Genomic DNA, 18,773 nt, shown 5'->3' with positions numbered 1-18,773 from the left:
TCCTTTTTTGGTACATCTTATAAAGTACTCCCAAGTGTGACTGATTTTCTGCTATTCCTAGTGATTCTGACTTGAATTACTATCTTTATTTGCAAAATGCCTCAAGAGTCAGGTAGAGTGGGCCTGGCAGGTGGGTGGTGCAGTGGATAGAGCATCGACCTGGGATGCTGAAGTGTCAGGTTTGAAACCCCAAGGTTGCTGACTGGAGTGCAGGCTCATCCCTCTTGAGTGTGGGTGGCCGGCTTGAGCGTGGGATTGCTGGCTTGAGCATGAGATCATCAACATGACCCCATGGTCGCTGGCTTGGAGCCCAAGGTCATTAGCTTGAGCAAGGGGTCACTGGCTTGCTGGAGCCCTCTGGTGAAGGCATGTATGAGAAGCAATCAATGAACAACTAAAGTGCTGCAACTATGAGTTGATTCTTACCTCTCTCTCACTTTTAAAAAGAGTTAGAGTGAACAATCTACAATGCAGAATAATAAACATTAAATGTTAGTTTTGTTATTTTAATAGTTTAAAGTCTATACATAAAATTATGGACTTTATATGATTTTTAAATGTAAATCATTAAAGAATTTTCCAAATTACATATAAAAAGTCTGAAATATAAAGTATTAACATTATTAAATTCTCTTTTGCCTACAGAACTGGAGGAAATTATACTCCTCCAGGAAAATTAAAAATTTTGAGCAAAAAGAAGGGGGAAAAAGGAGAAAAAAACTTATGGATAGAACAACATTGTGGTGAATGATGAGGGGGGATGTAGAAAAAGGTGGAGGAGGGTAAAAGGAGATAAACAGTGATGGATGGAGACTTACTTGGTGTGGGGAACAAAGAATACAGTGTACACGTGATGTGTTGTATAATTACGTACCTAAAACCTGTATAATTTTGTTAACCAGTGTCACCCCAGAAATGTCCATAAAAAGGGGAAAAAAGTACTAGAGCTCACCTTTCAGATCATGAAGGTGAAAGTAACACGAGTATAGTTTCTTTTCATTGACCCTAGTGTCTATTATAATGTTAGTAAAAGAATTTTAGAAGAGACCATTTCACCACAACCAAAGAACACAAAGGCCCACAGCAGCTGAAGGAAATTTTCAATATATTCCAGCAAAGTGGGAGGGAGGCTGACAGAGGCTAAGGGCCCGTGCGGCAGAGAGACGCAGCAGGAGCCGGAGGAGGCGCAGAAACCCGTGTGGACTGCACACTTGTTGCCCGGTGGAACCCCAGAACTCCAGTCAGGCTTCAGACACAGGAGAGAGAGCAGGGGTGGGAGTTGAGGCTGAGATGGGTTTTAAGTAAAAATCTGTTAATAGAACAAATCAGTTCTTTACTTCTTTACCCCACAGCTCATTCTGTCTCATTATCTCTTTAACACACAAACACACAAATACAATTATACTATTTGTCAGGGGGAAATGAATCTCTTTTCAGAGCTGGTCATCCAGAAAGAAAGCAGTTCATGTACTCTGAACTAATGGTCACATCACAGCCTTTGTAGTGCAGCATGCCAGGGCACAAGCCCCACCAATGTGCACAGTATTTCCAAACAATCTCACCAGGCTTCATTTATTTATTTTTTTAAGTGAGAGGAGGGGAGATAGAGAGACAGACTTCCGCATGTGACCTGACAAGGTTCTACCCTGTAACCGCTGTCTGGGCTGATGGTTGAATCAATCACGCTATCCTCAGTACCTGAGGCTGATGCTCAGACCAGAGCCACTGGCTGGGGGAGGAGAAGAAGAAGGGGAAGAGAAGCAGATGGTTACTTTTCATGTGTGCTCTGATTGGGGATGGAAACTGGGATGTCTGCATGCAGGGCCAACGCTTTATCCACTGAGCCAACAAGCCATGGCCAGAGGCTTTATTCTTAAATATGCATTTATTTAACCAGAACTTTCAGTCATTTGAAGAAAACCTGTAGTGTCAAGAGAGAGACCAGATAAAAACTGGAAAATGTGCCCCAAAGAAAACACAATTCCCTTCTACTAAAAATTTCTCCTCAGGAATGGAACGTAAAAAATAAATCTCTAAAAAAATAAAAAATAAAAAAAAAATAAATCTCTAACATTCTCCGAGATGGTTAAGGTATTATATCCACAAAAGGAAAATAAAGTTATGAAAAAGGACATAAAAAATCTTAGAAATTAAAACTGTGACTAACTGCCAAGATATGTCCATAAAATTATAAAAATACTAAGTAAACAAAATCAGTTAAAAATTTAAAATAAATTGACAAGACAGTGTGAAATATAGAGATATAATATTCTATTAGAAGGCCCATATCCAAGTATTAAAAATTTCAGACTTATAACACAAATAGAAGGAATTCAAGTATTATGTAAATATTGAATGAAACCATACCCAAACAGAAAGAACACTTGGGCCTACTGATTCCATAAAAATTATAATAATAAATAATAAAATTAAAAACTGTAAAATGAACTAAATATATTAATGTAAAATTTCAGGACACTAAAAATAGAGACCTCTGAAATTTTCCAAGAGGTAAATATGAAAAGAAGAAAGAGGAAAAGAAGCCTGACCTGTGGTGGCACAGTGGATAAAGCGTCGACCTGGAAATGCTGAGGTCGCCGGTTCAAAATCCTGCGCTTGCCTGATCAAGGCACATATGGGAGTTGATGCTTCCAGCTTCTCCCCTGTCTCTCTCTCTCTCTCTCTCTCTCTCTCTCTCTCTGTCTCTCTCTCTTTCTCTCTCTCCCCCCTCTTTCTCTCCTCTCTAAAATGAATAAATAAAATGAAAACAAAATTAAAAAAAAAGAGGAAAAGAAGAAAGGAATGAAACAAAATATTTTCTAAATATAGGGCAAAAATTACATTAGTGTTGGCCATCATAAATAACACCACATACTAGAGAATAGTGGAGAAATGTCTTTAAAATAATGAGGAAGAATAATTTTAATTCTATAGTGAATCATATCATGCATAAAGACAAAAGGACTTTTCAGACATTTGTTTTCTGTGCATACTTTCTCAGAAACTTAGTGAAAGATGTGTTGCAGCATAGTAAGGAAGGAAATAAATAATGAAGTCCTAGGTCCAATAAAAGGCAGGTCTACATCATCGAATTTATGAAGGAATTTTCCAGAATCATAGATAGTTCACAGTCCTAGATTAGAAGAAGTTAGAGGGCTTCAGGAGAAAAGTCTCCATGGAGAAACAAATTGGGACAGGAAAGAAAGAAGAGATTAATAAACTGATATTATACAAAATTAGGAACATAATAAACAAAGAATAAAAAAGAAAAGAACATATGTGTTGGTATGGATGAATAAAAGAATCATAAATTCAGAAAATAAAAATATTAACTAAGAAACATAATGTGTATCACCTATTAATGTAATGAACAATATATACCACTATGCCTCAACACCTGCCACAATGTTTTGGCACAAAAGAAAATGCTGTTTAAGAAATGGAGAATGCCTGACCAGGCAGTGGTGCAGTGGGTAGAGTGTCATCTTGGTATGTTGAGGACCCAGGTTTGAAACCCTGAGATTGCCAGCTTGAATGAGGGCTCACCAACTTGAGCACGGGGTTGCCAGCTTGAGCATGGGATCACAGACATGACCCCATGGTTTTTGGCCAGAGCCCCCCTTCACTCCAAGCCCCCCCCATCAAGGCACGTATGAGAAAGCAACCAATGAACATCTAAGATGCCACAACTATGAGTTGATGCTTCTCATCTCTCTCCTATCACTCTCCCTTTCTGTGTCTGTTCCTCTCTCTCTCTCACAAGAAAAAAAAAGAATAGAACTTGGGGAAGGAAAAAAAAGGATAGAGAAGGAAGAGAGAGAAGGAGAAAAAAGATGAAGGGGAGAAGAAGAGAAATGAAAAATGGCAAGGGTCATAATAATGCGAATATAATGATTTTATACTTTTATATTCACTTTATGAGAACAATTCAAAAAGCATAAAATTACTAAATTAAATGTAAAAATTACCAATCTTCAAAATGTAAAAATATATAAGCATCTTCATGATACTCAAAATGGTAGTTAATTTCAAACTTATTATTTATTTCTGGAATTTTTATTTAATATTTTTAGACCACAGTTGATCTTGGGTAAGCAAAACTGCAGAAAGAAAGACTATATTTTCAGACTAAAGGGACCTGTTTGCCCATATACATCAAAGTGTAATTAAACACTATCACAAGTCTGAAGTCAAGAAAGTAAGGATTTATTTGTTGAAGAAATGATAGTGTCCAAAGTCACAAGTAAGCTAGTCCTCAGAGACCTGGCTCCCCTATTGCTTTCAGGAAATGAATTATATAGAGGAAAATATCATTAATCATGGTGGCTAAAGAAATTGGCATTGTGGGCTCAACTGATTAGTTGGGACCAGGTTAGGGAGTAGTTCATTGTATCAGGTCCTGATGTCAGCCAAGTCATTGTCCTGTCTGGTTTCATGAGGGAGTGGTCCATGGGTCATTTTACTTTCATGGGCCTGAGTCTGAAACATTGCTGAAGTCAAGATGTTATTTAACCAAAATTCTTATCTCTGTAGTCAACAAACCTGAGGCTTTGTTCATAAGGTAGTTCGATGCTGACCAGAATCTGATGTCCTAAGTGGAGGGACTGAAAGGAGCAAGTGTCATGTTAAAGAAATAGAGTTTCTGTGCGTTTACAACAACAGTAAATGGGAGACTACTGTACCTGTCTGTATTTGATGTTTTCTTTTTAACTAACTCGCTTACTGTCTTCTTAGGCCACTTATGCCAGAAATAAGCTGAAAACTGGAAGAAGTCTAAAACCTTTTTTGCCTTTTTGACCATTAATTTCCCAACCCCTGTAATTGAGCCTGCCATTTACTAAACATACAAAAAGCAAAACAAAACAAAAAACTTGACTTATTGAACAATTAATTATTGTGCAAATTCAGTTAAAAAGTGAGTTTACCTTCAAACTTCAAAACTATGTTTATCAACAAGTAACAAAAAGCTGTCAATCTTATGTTAAATGAATTCATTTGTTACGCTTTGTATGCCAAATTGTTGACATTATTCACTTTCTATACACACCAGAGAAGTGTGGGAATTACATTTCCCAATAGCCATTGCCAGCAGTATTCCAAGTTAGTTTGTCTAAAAATGATCACTCACAAGACATTTGGAAGAAAAGACAAAATCAGAAGCCGGATTATTACTTCTCTGGCAGTGGTTGACAGATGTGTGAATTTTCACTTGTGGAATGTTGCAACAGCTTCTATATGTTTAGTTTTAAATCTGTCTCTTTTCTGGAAGCAACTGTGATCATCACTGGCAAAATGCATGAAGCTGCTTCAACTTCCAAATTCCCTGAATGCTCAGTTGCAAGGTGAGAATTATTAGTACCTTCCCCTGGCATGCACTCTTTAGTCTCTCTAGTATTTTTAAATTTTTTTTCTATTTTGAAACAGTTTCTAACTTCCAGAAAGTTGTAAAAAATACTATAGCAAACTCATACATAATTGTCACCTAAATACCCTGTTCAAACTTCAACAATATCCCTGATAATGTATTTTATGATAAAACAGTTAGGTACTGCATCTGGTTGTTTTCCTAGTCTCTTTCTTTCTGGAGCAGAGCCTTAGTCTTTCATTTTCTTGATCTTGATGTTTTTCATGATTATAGGCAGCAATTTTGTAGAAGGTTCTTCAATTAGATTTGTCTGATGTCTCTTTATGATTAAACCCAGGTTGTGCATTTTTGGCAGGAATAACGCATAAGTGATGCAGTGTTCTCATTATATCATGGTTGGTAGCATACAATGTTGATTCGTCCCATTATGGGTGGCTTCAATTTTGATCAGTTGATTAAGATTGTGAATATGAGGATTCTCCACTGTACAATTGTTTTTTTTATCTTTTTACTTTGTAAATGATAAATGTTTCCTGTGAAAATATTTGAGATTAAATAAATATCCCTTTCTTCATTCCACTTTCAGCCAATAGTTTTAGAACTCATTGATATTTCATGTTTAAATTAGTACTATAATGATCACAAAATGAGATTTTCTGATTTAATCATTTCTTCCTTATTTATTGGTTGACACTACTGTAAGGAACACTTTTTTCTCTTCCCCAATTATTTATCCATATGAATTCAAGGACTTTTATTTTATTCAGAAAATTACAATCCATTACTATCATTATTTATTTTGAGGCTTATACTTCTTATATTTGACCAGTAAAAGCCTTTCAATCTGGCTTCTTGGTCCTTTTGATTTGCCTTCAAAACTCTTTTATTCTTTGAGTAGTTCGTTATTTATTTACATACTTCATTATTATTAGGCACTCTTTGTAGTTTTCCAAATCCAGTCCTAGAATCTTCCCCTTCTATAAGAGCCCTCATTCATTTTAGTACAGTATATTTAGAAACAAAGGTCTGGGTGCTGGGAGTGCTCATTGCTACTGGGTGTTATATCCAGAGGCTTGTATTGGGCAGGGCTAGAAACTATAATATATAAACACAAAACACACACACTCACACTCAGTCATTTATGTCTTTATTTTTATATCTATCATCTGTTTGCTGATCTATTTATAATGTATCAATCATTTATTTTTTGTATCTATCTATATTTTTGTATCCTATTCTTTTTTTAAAATTTTAATTCATTGTGTTGACATAGATTCTAGTGTCCCCTGAATGCATCCGCCACTCCCCCATGTTTCTCACAACATCCCCCTTTCCCCTCCCTCTGCAATGCCCTCCCCCTTTAAGTCCAGGATTAGCTTTTCTGCTGTCTATAACATTGTGCCATGTGTGTATAATTTCACCAATCTCTTTCCCTTTTCTGATCTCTTCCTAACATCCCTTTTCCCTCTGTCCACTTTCCCTCTGGACCCATTGATCCTGCCTCTGCCTCTATTCCTCAGTTTATATTATTCATTGAATTCCTCAAATGAGTGAGGTCATATGATATTTTTCTTTCTCTGCCTGGCTTATTTCACTTAACATAATAGTTTCCATTCCAGGTCCATCCATGTTGTTGCAAAAAGTAAGATTTCCTTCTTTTTCATGGCCCTGTAGTATTCCATTGTATATATGTACCAAAGCTTTTTAATACACTCGTCCATTGATGGACACTTGGGCTGTTTCCAGATCTTGGCTATTGTTAACAATGCTGCCATAAACATGGGGGTGCATTTCCTCTTTTGAATCATTGATGTGGTGTTCTTGGGATATATTCTTAAAAGCTGGAAGGCTGGGTCAAAAGGCAGTTCCATTTTTAAGTTTTTGAGGAATCTCCATACTGTTTTTCACAGTGGCTGAAAGAGTTTGCATTCCCACCAGCAGTGCAGGAGGGTTCCCTTTTCTCCACATCCTCACCAGCACTTATTCTGTGTTGTTTTGTTGATGAGCGCCATTCTGACTGGTGTGAGGTGATATCTCATTGTGGTTTTAATTTGCATTTCTCTAATGATTAGTGAGGTTAAGCATTTTTTTATCTGCTTATTGGCCATCTGTATGTCCTCTTTGGAGAAGTGTCTATTCATTTCTTTTTCCCATTTTTTGATTGGATTGTTTATCTTCCTGGTGTTGAGTTTTACAAGTTCTTTATAGATCTTGGCTATTAACCCCTTATCAGACGTATTGTCGAATATGTTCTCCCATTGTGTGATTTGTCTTTTTATTTTGTTCATATTATCTTTAGCTGTGCAAAGTTTTTTAGTTTGATATAGTCCCATTTGTTCATCCCGTCCTTTATTTCCCTTGCCCGTGGAGATAAATCAGCAAATATATTCCTGCGAGAGATGTCAGAGAGCTTACTGCCTATGTTTTCTTCTAAGATGCTTATGGTTTCACAACTTACATTTAAGTTTTTTATCCATTTTGAGTTTATTTTTGTGAATGGTGTAAGTTGGTGGTCTAGTTTCATTTTTTTGCAGGTAGTTGTCCAATTTTCCCAACACCATTTGTTAAAGAGACTGTCTTTACCCCATTGTATGCTATTACCTCCTTTGTCAATATCAATTGTCCACAGAGGTGCAGGCTTATTTCTGGGTTCTCTGTTCTGTTCCATTGATCTATATGCTTGTTCTTATGCCAGTACCAGGCTATTTTGAATACAATGGCCTTGTACTATCACTTCATATCAGGAAGGGTGATACCACCCACTTTATTCTTCTTTTTCAAGATTGCTGAGGCTATTCTTGTTCTTTTTTGGTTCCATATGAATTTTTCAAATATGTGTTCTATATTTTTGAAGTATGCCATTGGCATTTTAATAGGAATTACATTGAATTTATAAATTTCTTTGGGTAATATAGACATTTTAATGATGTTTATTCTTCCTAACCATGAACATGGTATATGCTTTCACTTGTTTATATCTTTCTTGATTTCTTTTAACAATGTTTTATAATTTTCCGAGTACAAGTCTTTAACCTCCTTGGTTAAATGTACTCGTAGGTACTTTATTTTTTTGTTGCAATAGTGAAAGGGATTGTTTTTTTTTTTTTTTAATTTCTCTTTCAGGCAGATCATTGTTGGTGTGTAAAAATGCCTCTGATTTCTGAGTATTAATTTTATATCCTGCCACCTTGTTGAATTCATTTATCAGATCCCGTAGTTTTTCTGACTGCAACTTTAGGATTTTCTGTGTACAATATCATATCATCAGCAAATAATGATAGTTTTACTTCTTGTTTTCCAATTTGGATGCCTTTTATTTCTCCTTCTTGTCTGATTGCTGTGGCTAGGACTTCCAGAAACATGTTAAATTGAGTGGTGAAAGGGGGCACTTCTGCCTTGTTCCTGATCTTAAGTGGATTGCTTTTAATTTTTGCCCATTGAGTATGATGTTGGCTGTGGGTTTGTCATAGATGGCCTTTATCATGTTGAGGTATGTTCCCTGTATTCCCACTTTGCTGAGAGTTTTCATCATAAATGGGGCTGGATTTTATCAAATGTTTTTTCTGCATCTATTGAAATTATCATGTGGTTTTTCTCCTTCCTTTTATTTATATGATGAATCACATTGATTGATTTGTGAATATTGTACCAGCCTTGCCTCCCCAGAATAAATGCCACTTGATCATGATGTACGACTTTTTTTCCTGTATTGCTGGATCTGGTTTGCTAATATTTTGTTGAGAATTTTAGCATCTAAATTCATCAAGGATATTGGCCTATAATTTTCTTTGTTTGTATTGTTTTTGCCTGGTTTTGGAATCAGAATTATGCTCGCCGCATAAAAGGAGCTTGGAAGTCTTCCCTCCTCTTGAATTTTTTGAAATGATGGAGAAGGTTAGGAGTTAGTTCTTCTTTGAATGTTTGGTAGTATTCACCTGTGAATCCACCTGGCCCAGGGCTTTTGTTTGTTGGGAGTTTTTTGATAACTGTTTCAATATCATTTGTTGTAATCCATCTATTTAGGTTTTCTGATTGTTTCAGATTGATGTTTGAGAGATTATATTTTTCAAGGAGTTTGTCCATTTCACCTAGGTTGTCTAATTTTTTGACATACAGTTCTTCATAGTATTTTCTTACAATCCTTTGTATTTCTTCTGCTGTGTCCTTGTTACTTCTCCACTCTCATTTCTAATTTTATTTATTTGAGTCCTCTCTCTTTTTTTTGGTGAGTCTGGTTAAAGGTTCATCTATCTTGTTTATCTTTTCAAGAAACCAGCTCTTCATTTCATTGCTTCTCTGTATTGTTTTTTTAGTTTTTATGTCATTTATTTCCACTCTGATCTTTATTATTTTGTTCCTTCTACTTCCTCTGGGCTTTACTTGCTGTTCTTTTTCTAGTTTTTTTTAAGATGCAGGGTTAAGTTGTTTATTTGAGCTTTTTTTTTTTTTTTTTTTTTTTTTTTTTTTTGCTTCTTAAGGTATGCCTGTAGTGCTGTAAACTTCCCTCTCAGGACTGCTTTTGCTGTGTGCCATCTTGGTTTCCCTCTCTCTATATTAAAAAACATTAGTTTAAAACAATAGCTCCAATTTAAATTTATCAATACAGAATTTATTTCAGCTTTTCTTATTTCCATATCTGTACATTCCTTCTCTTTCAGTGAGAACCCTGTTTCCATTACTCTCAATGTATTTGCTTAGATAGTCAATTCCCTCAATGTAGCTAATCACTAAGCATGTAAGACTGTTTTGCTCCAATTCATCAACTTCTCATAGGTTCCCTTTGCTGGGACATTCTTGCCATTCTACTTCAACATGCTGTTCTAATGTGACCCTTGTCTGAACTCTCATCAGTGGCTGCCTCTAGACTACTTTGAATCCTTTTCCCAAGATGCTATCCTCCCACAGGTAACCCTTGCCTAGTACCTTTGAGGGGAAAAAATGAAGAAAGCTGAATAGCTCTATTGCTATCCCCTATATTAAATATTTTTCTGTTTGATATACCTAGAATATTTTCTGTTTCCTTAATCAAAAGCTAATCATTAAACTTTGGCATGTACATGTATGTATGAAAAATTCTAATGCACCATAGTTTTGTTTAACAAATAGGAAAACTGTTAATTTATAAAAGTCAAAATAAAATAAAAGTGTGTAAATAAATTTTTTTTGACTAAATATTTAACCTGAAAATGGAAAATTTGGAATTATATACTTAAAATATTTGAAAAACTCTGATTATAAATAAGTGTAACTTATTACTAACCTGGCAAGTACTCAAATATTTTATTATGTGTTTTCCACTTATAGTGATTAGTTGGAGCTTAGAATTCTGTCCTGCTATGCTGGTTTATAGTCAGAAGTATGTAAGAACATGACCAACTATTTTAACTGTTAGATATATATCAAAACATCAAGTCCTAAGAAATTTTAGAAAATGGTTTTAGATTATTTTACTAAATAACTTTTCCCTTTAGCATTGAACAAATGCTAAGTGTTATTTTATTTTCATAATAGCGTCTAAAATAAATGTTTCTGCCAGAAAAAAAAATGTGAGTACATTAAAAAACATATTTATCTGCATGTCAGAATTTAACTAGCTGCAGGCGCAAACTATACATTGTGTGAAAGAAAACCTCTTCCCAATTCTGCACTTATAACCTTCTATCAGTTCACATTGTGCCACATGGCAGGTGGAAAACATAATCTAAGAACAAACAGACTTTTGCTTTGAAATATTTCTGCTAGGCAAAGTTTGCTCATCTGAAATATTTGCTCCTAAGGAATAGGCCCTCAGCAGTATCTTCTTATGTTTCTTTCATGGTTTTAAAATTCTTGGGGTTTTAAAATGATAAAATTAGAAGAAAATTCAATGGATGCAGTTGATATAGTCATTTACAAACTACATCTTATTCTTTGTAAAATAAAGCAAAATTAAAGCATCAGAGAAAACACTGTTAGTTCTCCCAATCCTACTATGTGTGAATAAAAATGGGGATCTATAGGAAACGTTACAAACTCTGGGGGCCACGTGGCAGTCTTGGCGAGCTCGGTGACCAAAGGTAACCACACAGGATGGTCTGCCCACAAATTCCTACCTGGGCTGGCCATACCAGGTAGACTTGTCCCTGATCTACAGCTTCCCTAGCAGAGGTCAGCCTACTGTAAGTGAGTCCTGTTCATTTTTTTTATGCTTCTAGGAGAACATACTCTGAAATGTCAGAGCAATTTTCTTTTCTAGACCCCTTGAAAGCACAACCGCAGGCACCAGAGCACAAGACCACCAGAGGGCAGGACCACAGAGCACTCATTTTATCTTGTTCCCCTACATCCCATCTCTGTGTGCTGTAAATTATTATTAACTATCCTGTACCCACCAAGGTAGAAGTTCCTGCATTCTGCTTTGTATCCAATCCTAGAGATTTCTTCACTTGGCTTTCTCCTGCCACTCCTTTAATCTACTACCAATGGATTTCATGTACCTTTCTTATGTTTCCTCCTTTGATATCAAATGCAAAGAAGGAGCTGCAAAACTGCCATTCTCCAGAGCTTTTTCTCAATCCATTGATATCTTGCTTCTGGACATGTTTAAAAAAATCTGGCCCAAATAAACTTTTGTAAAACTTTGTTGTAAGTTTGGATGTTATTTCATATATATATGAATGTGTGTAAATATAAATATATGTGTGTAAATCAAATTAAGAATTTAAAAAATGCTTGACTGTGTGTATAGCCTATATCATTTGTTTACTTAAATTCATTCTTAGTTTAACTATCATTATATTTCATCATGAGCACACTTTAAAAAAAAATTAGGGCCAGTTTAGCTAGTATATTACAGAACGTGAGGAACTCGGAGTTATTTATTTTGATTCAGTAAATATTTATTGGTATATTCCAATATTCTAGGTATACTACCAGTAATTAGGATAGCTATAAAATGAATTTAAAATTAGTGTGATTGGAGCCTCAAAATGTTTTCAGTCAATAATTGGAAACCTGGGAGCAGGGAATTTACACCTGTCAATAGAAAACAAACTAGCAGCTTTTATAAATGCATTTCCCATCAGTGGCATGTAAAGTTGTATTTCTTCTCTCATTATTTCTCTATCTTGGAACTTGGATTGACATCTTAATACACAGAATATATTTGCCACTGTGAAATAATTTCAGGACACAAAAAGCACTTAAGACGTTTGAGACTTGATGGTGACATGCTAAAATGCTGGGTAATGGTATGCTGGAGCAACTCTCCCCAAACGATGCTCAAAGGGAAATGGAGTTGGTCCTGAGAAGGAGAAAAGAAAGAAAAGTATTTTATGGTCAACAAGGTTGGAAAATGCTGGGTTAATTAAGTTAAACCAGTTTCTTTCCTGCAGAACTAATCTTTATATAAGAAATTTATAAGAGGGTCTATAATATTCTGGGACACATTTGGGGAAATTCAGTGTTACTGAAAATAGGCAGAATTAGCAGGCAAAATAACAACTTGAAATAAAAACTTATCCAACTGTTCTGATTTCTTGTGCTCTTTTTAACATCTAACTCAAATGTTGCTTGTAGCTTAACCAATGTCAATCGGTGTTTTCTGTTGCCACATTTAAACACTGAAAACAAATGCATCAAAATGCTTGGTATCTTTTTATCCCTTACAGATGTCCTTGCTCCCTGGTAAAGAAACCATTGGAATGTTGCCATTTTAATTAGGCTTAGCTACCAGAGAGCCTTAATCTGCCATTGAGATGTATATTTGCCTGTTTTATTAAGTGTTGGGGGAGGCGGGAGGGAGTTTTAAGTTTATAAAAATTATGTAATAATACAAACAAACTTATTCCAAGACAATTTTATCATGTAGAGTGAATTTAAAATATAATTGATGATTTTGAGGCTATTGCCAAAAATAAAGAACAGTTTTATTTTATGTTATTTATAATTACCAGGATTTTTTTTTTTTGCCATTTTTAAAGTGATTCTTTCTTGGAACAGTGTCAGACCATATAATTTTTCATGTTAAAAAGAATCTCCCAGTCATATACCAGATACTTTTATTAACATAAATATCATAAGCCCTTAATTAAAGAGAAATAAAATTGGGAAACCAGCTTTTTTTTTTTTTTTTTTTTTTTTTTCTGAAGCTGGAAACGAGGAGAGACAGTCAGACAGACTCCCGCATGCCCCCGACCGGGATCCACCCGGCACGCCCACCAGGGGGCGATGCTCTGCCCCTCTGGGGCGTCGCTTGGCTGCGGGAGGGGAAGAGAGAGAGAGGAAAGGAGGGGGTGGGGGTGGAGAAGCAAATGGGCGCTTCTCCTATGTGCCCTGGCCGGGAATCGAACCCGGGTCCCCCGCACGCCAGGCCAACGCTCTACCGCTGAGCCAACCGGCCAGGGCCGAAACAGGCTTTTTATAAGAACTGCTATTAGCTGGCTGTAATATAATGTTTCTCTGATTTTTATTTTAAGTAAATGATTGTCAATCCTATTAAAATTATTTCTACTTTTTTCTTTGTATAATTTCTTAAAGATAAATTTTGAATATACTCTGTCATAATTATTGTATTTTTAAAGAATTTTTTGGTACTACACTTTGTTTAATATCATAAATATTTATTTAAAGATAAAAGAACGTGAAAGGAGAAGTGTGTTGTTAACATGGATACATCAGACATTTAAAACAATTGAGCCTAATGCCTATTTTGGAGCATGTACATCCATATTCATACTTAGCCTCTGCTTTTTAAAAACACTGTGTTTATGGCTCAGTCCACGTGCTAGCCCCTTAGCTATGAGAAAGCAGGCAATAGGAATAAGGGGCGGCACTACAGCTGGCTGCTCAGAATTACGCCCTGGCTTCACCACTTGCAGGATGTGTGTTCCGGAATATCTCCTAACTTTTCTGTGCCTCATTTTCTTCATCTGAAAGATTAGAATGATAATTACATCTACATCAAAGCATTATTCTGAAGCTTAAATAAGGTTTATTTCAGTTACTACTTAAGTGTTCTAGGTATGGAGTCCTTAGAACAATGCCTGGCACATGGTATGGTTATCATCAAATACATTTGGTTTGCCTCCACAAACTTAAATTTTATTTCAAGAGTAGTCAAACCTTAAAAAATTCCACTCTGTCTCTTTCACTTAACTGTTATTGCCATTGGATGTTAATGAAAGTTCCACTAAGAATTGGTAAGACATTGGAGATAGCAGACTCTTTAAGGTTTTAAATTGTAACTTCACGTGAGTACTGGATCTAAAAGTACCAAAATCTCCAAGAAAGTTTAGTGAAATAAAAATACCATGTTCTACTTCTAAACAAACTAAGGAGGTAATAGCTAGGTTTTATTATTATTATTATTATTATTATTATTATTATTAAAAAAACTTTAGTTTATTGTGGTATTGAACAAATAAAACTTTCACAACTAACAATGCCATGAACAAATACTTGACTCTAAAAATACAATTCTACACACTACGTATCTCCCTTTAAAAAAATAAAACAAAGTTCAAACACTTAGCATAGTGTCTTCTCCATATTAACTATTTTTTTCTGTATTTGGGATATTTTACACAAAATTATAAAACATGTCTACTAAATTGAAATTTCATGTTGATAATAAAAGAAAACACTGGGAAACAGGTGTTTAAAATATAACCTTTGCCAGTGGCGGGAATGGTTAGCGTCTCTAAGATTTCTGGTGTCCAGCAGGTTTTCATTGGCGTTGTCTTCACCTGTGTTTGCTGTACCCTTATTCCCAGATGCTCAAAAAGCTTCATCAACCTACCCAAGTCTGACTTAAACCATAGAATTTGTCTTGAATCTCCCTTTACTTATAAACTCTTCTTGGTACTTGTAATGGCTACCTACCGGGTTATCTCTCTTCCCAGCCACACAGTCATGTCTGGACTTTTCTACAGGTGCTACTCTCCATGTAAGAGTTAGCCACCCTCAGTCAGGCAAACAGCAAGTGACGCCACCCCTGATCGTAGCCTACTAGCACAGAGATTTTTATCTGTTACATGATAACACAGCAATATTTTTTTATTTTTAGGGAGTCAGAACTGAAATGAAGGCTTTAATTATGAATGCACCTGTACACTGAACGTTAGAATTTTGGACAGCCACTGTTTCGCCATGTGGCACAAATTGTGGAGAAGAGTCTGTAAAGAAAAGACTGAAACCAAAAATCTGGAAAGAGTAAAATTGTCAATTGATGGTTGTTGGCACCAGTTCAACTCCAACAGCAATCTCCAATTTGGGGTGCAGTGAAGAAGGAAACTTTATTTAGTTCCGACAGCTCAATTGTGACACAGGCTGGCTGTGAGAACAGCATGACTGTGGAACAGCTCTCAATAGCGTTACAGCCCAATTACAAGACAGTGTGTCTGTGGAACCAAGGCTGGGAGGCGGCTCTGGGGAGAGGTGGCAACAAGGCAAGGTCCTCTCCGAGTAGACAGTGCTAGGTCTGACTGATCCATTCTGTCCTGTTCTATTCCCCTTGCTCTGCAGTGCTCTGCTCTGCCCTGCTCCAGAGAGATGTCTTCAGTCTTTCAGCATAAAGGGAAAGTGTGCTCTCTGAGCCAGAAGGGTACTGTCTCATACAGGGAGATGTCCCTGCTCCAGTCTCTGATTAAGCCATCCTTATGTAAATAAGAACTCTAAATTTTTGATGTTTGATTGGTCCAAAAGGCACTGCCCCGATTGGTCAGTAAAGATTCAGATGGTGAATATAGCTATAATTGGACAGGGCAGGTCTCAGTACTATTGGTTGAAATACAATTCCAGGTACTCCTTTATAAGGTTGGCTTAGACAGTAGGAACACAGTGCAAGCAGGCAATTCAGTGCAGGAGACGGGTAGTTAGAGCACGCTTCTCCTTGAATTGCAGTTTGCCTGAGAAGCCCCTGTGTAGAAACAACTGCTAGGCTTCATTAACAATCAGGAGCCTTTCTTGGTAGGTTTCTTCTTTCGGGGAACACAAGGAATAGGCTTCTACCTCCCAATTTCACCTTCTTTCTGAGGTTTGGGTCTATTCATACCTTTGGCATCTAAGACAGTCCTTTCCTTAAAAAAAAAAAAAGCCCTATTTTGCTAGTGGTGGAAGAACCAAAGAGAAATTTTGAGAAAGCCAGTCTTTGTACTCCTGAAACATTTTCTATGACTGTAGTTACATCTGGTCTGGTGCTAAAAGGATGCAAACTTGTGTTTTATCATAAGGGTCAACAGACATGGACACAGGATCAAAATAACGGTCCTTACTACCAAAATATTTAAGATTTACAGAACTAACAACCATAAATAAGTAATCATCAAGATAAGTACTAGTAGTTAAAAAACATTTTGTATAATTAAAATCTCAAGCAACAGTTTATGTAAATTATAGATGAATACCCAACAGAAAGTTGCATTATCAGAAAGAAAATATTTCAGGTCATCCAATTCATTCATTATATGTTGGAGCATAGTGAAGATTGCCAAATTCAGTTAATAAAAATTCAGAAGTCTCAGTTTAATTTGAATTTCAGATTAGAAACACTAATTTTTTAGTGTACATTTGTCCTGTGTTAAATTTTAGTAATTTAAAACTTTCTGGTATTAATACCAATACCAAAGCCTATATTTTAAACATAGACTCATTTTCTTGAGAAAGGGAGTAGAATGGTAAAAAGGGAGGCATAGAAATAACAAAAAAAGAAATTAAAAATAAAAATAAAGATAAGATAATGTTATTGTGAAAAGAAAAAATATTCAGATTTTATTTATTGTCTTTTTTTTTCTTTCTTCTTTTTTTAGCTGTCTGCTTGCTTTGGCAAAGCCCAAGTTAAATTAATTCCAAAGCACATTTAATCATTTGGTCAGAAATTGATAAGAGTGACTTGATTTGAAAATATAGAGTTTAACTAGTATATAGTCACAAAAATTAATACTGCTTCTGGTTAGAAAAGTGTTGATTATACTGAGATTTACATCATATTTCATTGATCCTGTCTTTGCCCTCTGAAAATGATTTCTTTCTCCCACTTTTCCCTTTATAAAAGAAAATAACATACCAGCATAAAGTCGGAAAAATACTATATCTAGGAAGGTTTGGCTCAAAAACAGGAAAAGAAAAATGTAAGAAAATCTACTCTACTGTGGGACATTGGCCTGTTGGTGGAACAGGTAGTGTGAAGTGATGATGGGTGTGAGTATCCCTTGTGAATGCTCCCTTTAATAAGAACCAAGGCTATAGCAGTTCACCAAGCATCACTTAGTATGCTGAGTTATGTTTCAACAAATGTAATTTCTCTGCCCGAATCCATGTAATAATGAACTATAATAGTGAGAAATATTAATTAAATCAAGTAGATAAGATCATTGTACAATGAACTTAAGAATGCTGTATATTCAATAATGATATTATGCAAAGTTGACCATAACATCCATTTCAAATAGTTCATTAATAAATTAAGAAATTGCATTCTTAGAAATAATTGATACCCTTTTCTAAACTAAGGCGGAAGCTCCATGAAGAAAAATTCCAACAACATAATTTGCTCTCACTCAGTGCATATCGAAATTCTCCTTGTGGTAGCTCTTGGAAAGATCCTCTTTTTTATGATTAGAACAGGGAATATAGGTGTCTTGCTGACTATTGCTCTTTCTGATGTCTGATGTACCCACCCACTATGTCAAACTCTACAGTACTAATATGTAGTCCCTTTAAACCAGTAGGTTACACATCAAACTCCAGATTTGAAGCTCTGGAAGATTCTCTAGGATCACAGGTTAAAATCTCCCTGGGTCCAACGCAACCTTTCATTCTTCCAGAAGGGATAAATCAATCAGCATATACGTACTTCCCTGTGTTAGGGTGTTTCAGATGAGAACTTATAAACTTAGACTCCTTTGCTTTGTAATGACATTAAAGGTCTCATGGGGTGTTTGTTCTAAGGTTTGGAGACCTTCCTAAAACCTTGAGTAATTTTTGTTCATACTTGAAGTCTGCACTATGAGAGGCTTGAACATTCTTACATGTCAAGGTTTTGTGTACCTTATTAAGTTATGAAAATTAATTTCACCTTTACAAAGTACTTGCAGCATTAACATTATTTGTAACTAGAGATTACTGTGTACATGGTATGATTTGAATATCACGGTGATCCTGTTTTCATCTAGTGTGTGTCACATAAGAGTTTTATACACCTTTCAGCAAAATAACATGACAACTAGGCCAAAGTCTGTGTTTTTAATAAGCCACAGCCTATTGGTGAGAGACTCCATTCTAGAGTAACGACATATAACACAGTCAGCCCTCTGGTGTCTTCTTTGTGTCTAAGGCCCCAAAGTCTTTTTGAAGACTTTAATAAAGTGACTCTCATTGCCTTGTGCCTGATCGAGTCTGCTTGGATTACCCCCTGCCCTGCACTATATTA

The sequence above is a fragment of the Saccopteryx leptura genome, chromosome 3, assembly GCF_036850995.1.
Source record: "Saccopteryx leptura isolate mSacLep1 chromosome 3, mSacLep1_pri_phased_curated, whole genome shotgun sequence".
Lineage (NCBI taxonomy): Eukaryota > Metazoa > Chordata > Mammalia > Chiroptera > Emballonuridae > Saccopteryx > Saccopteryx leptura.
The sequence above is the reverse complement of the archived record's forward strand: the minus strand, read 5'-3'. Positions refer to the sequence as shown.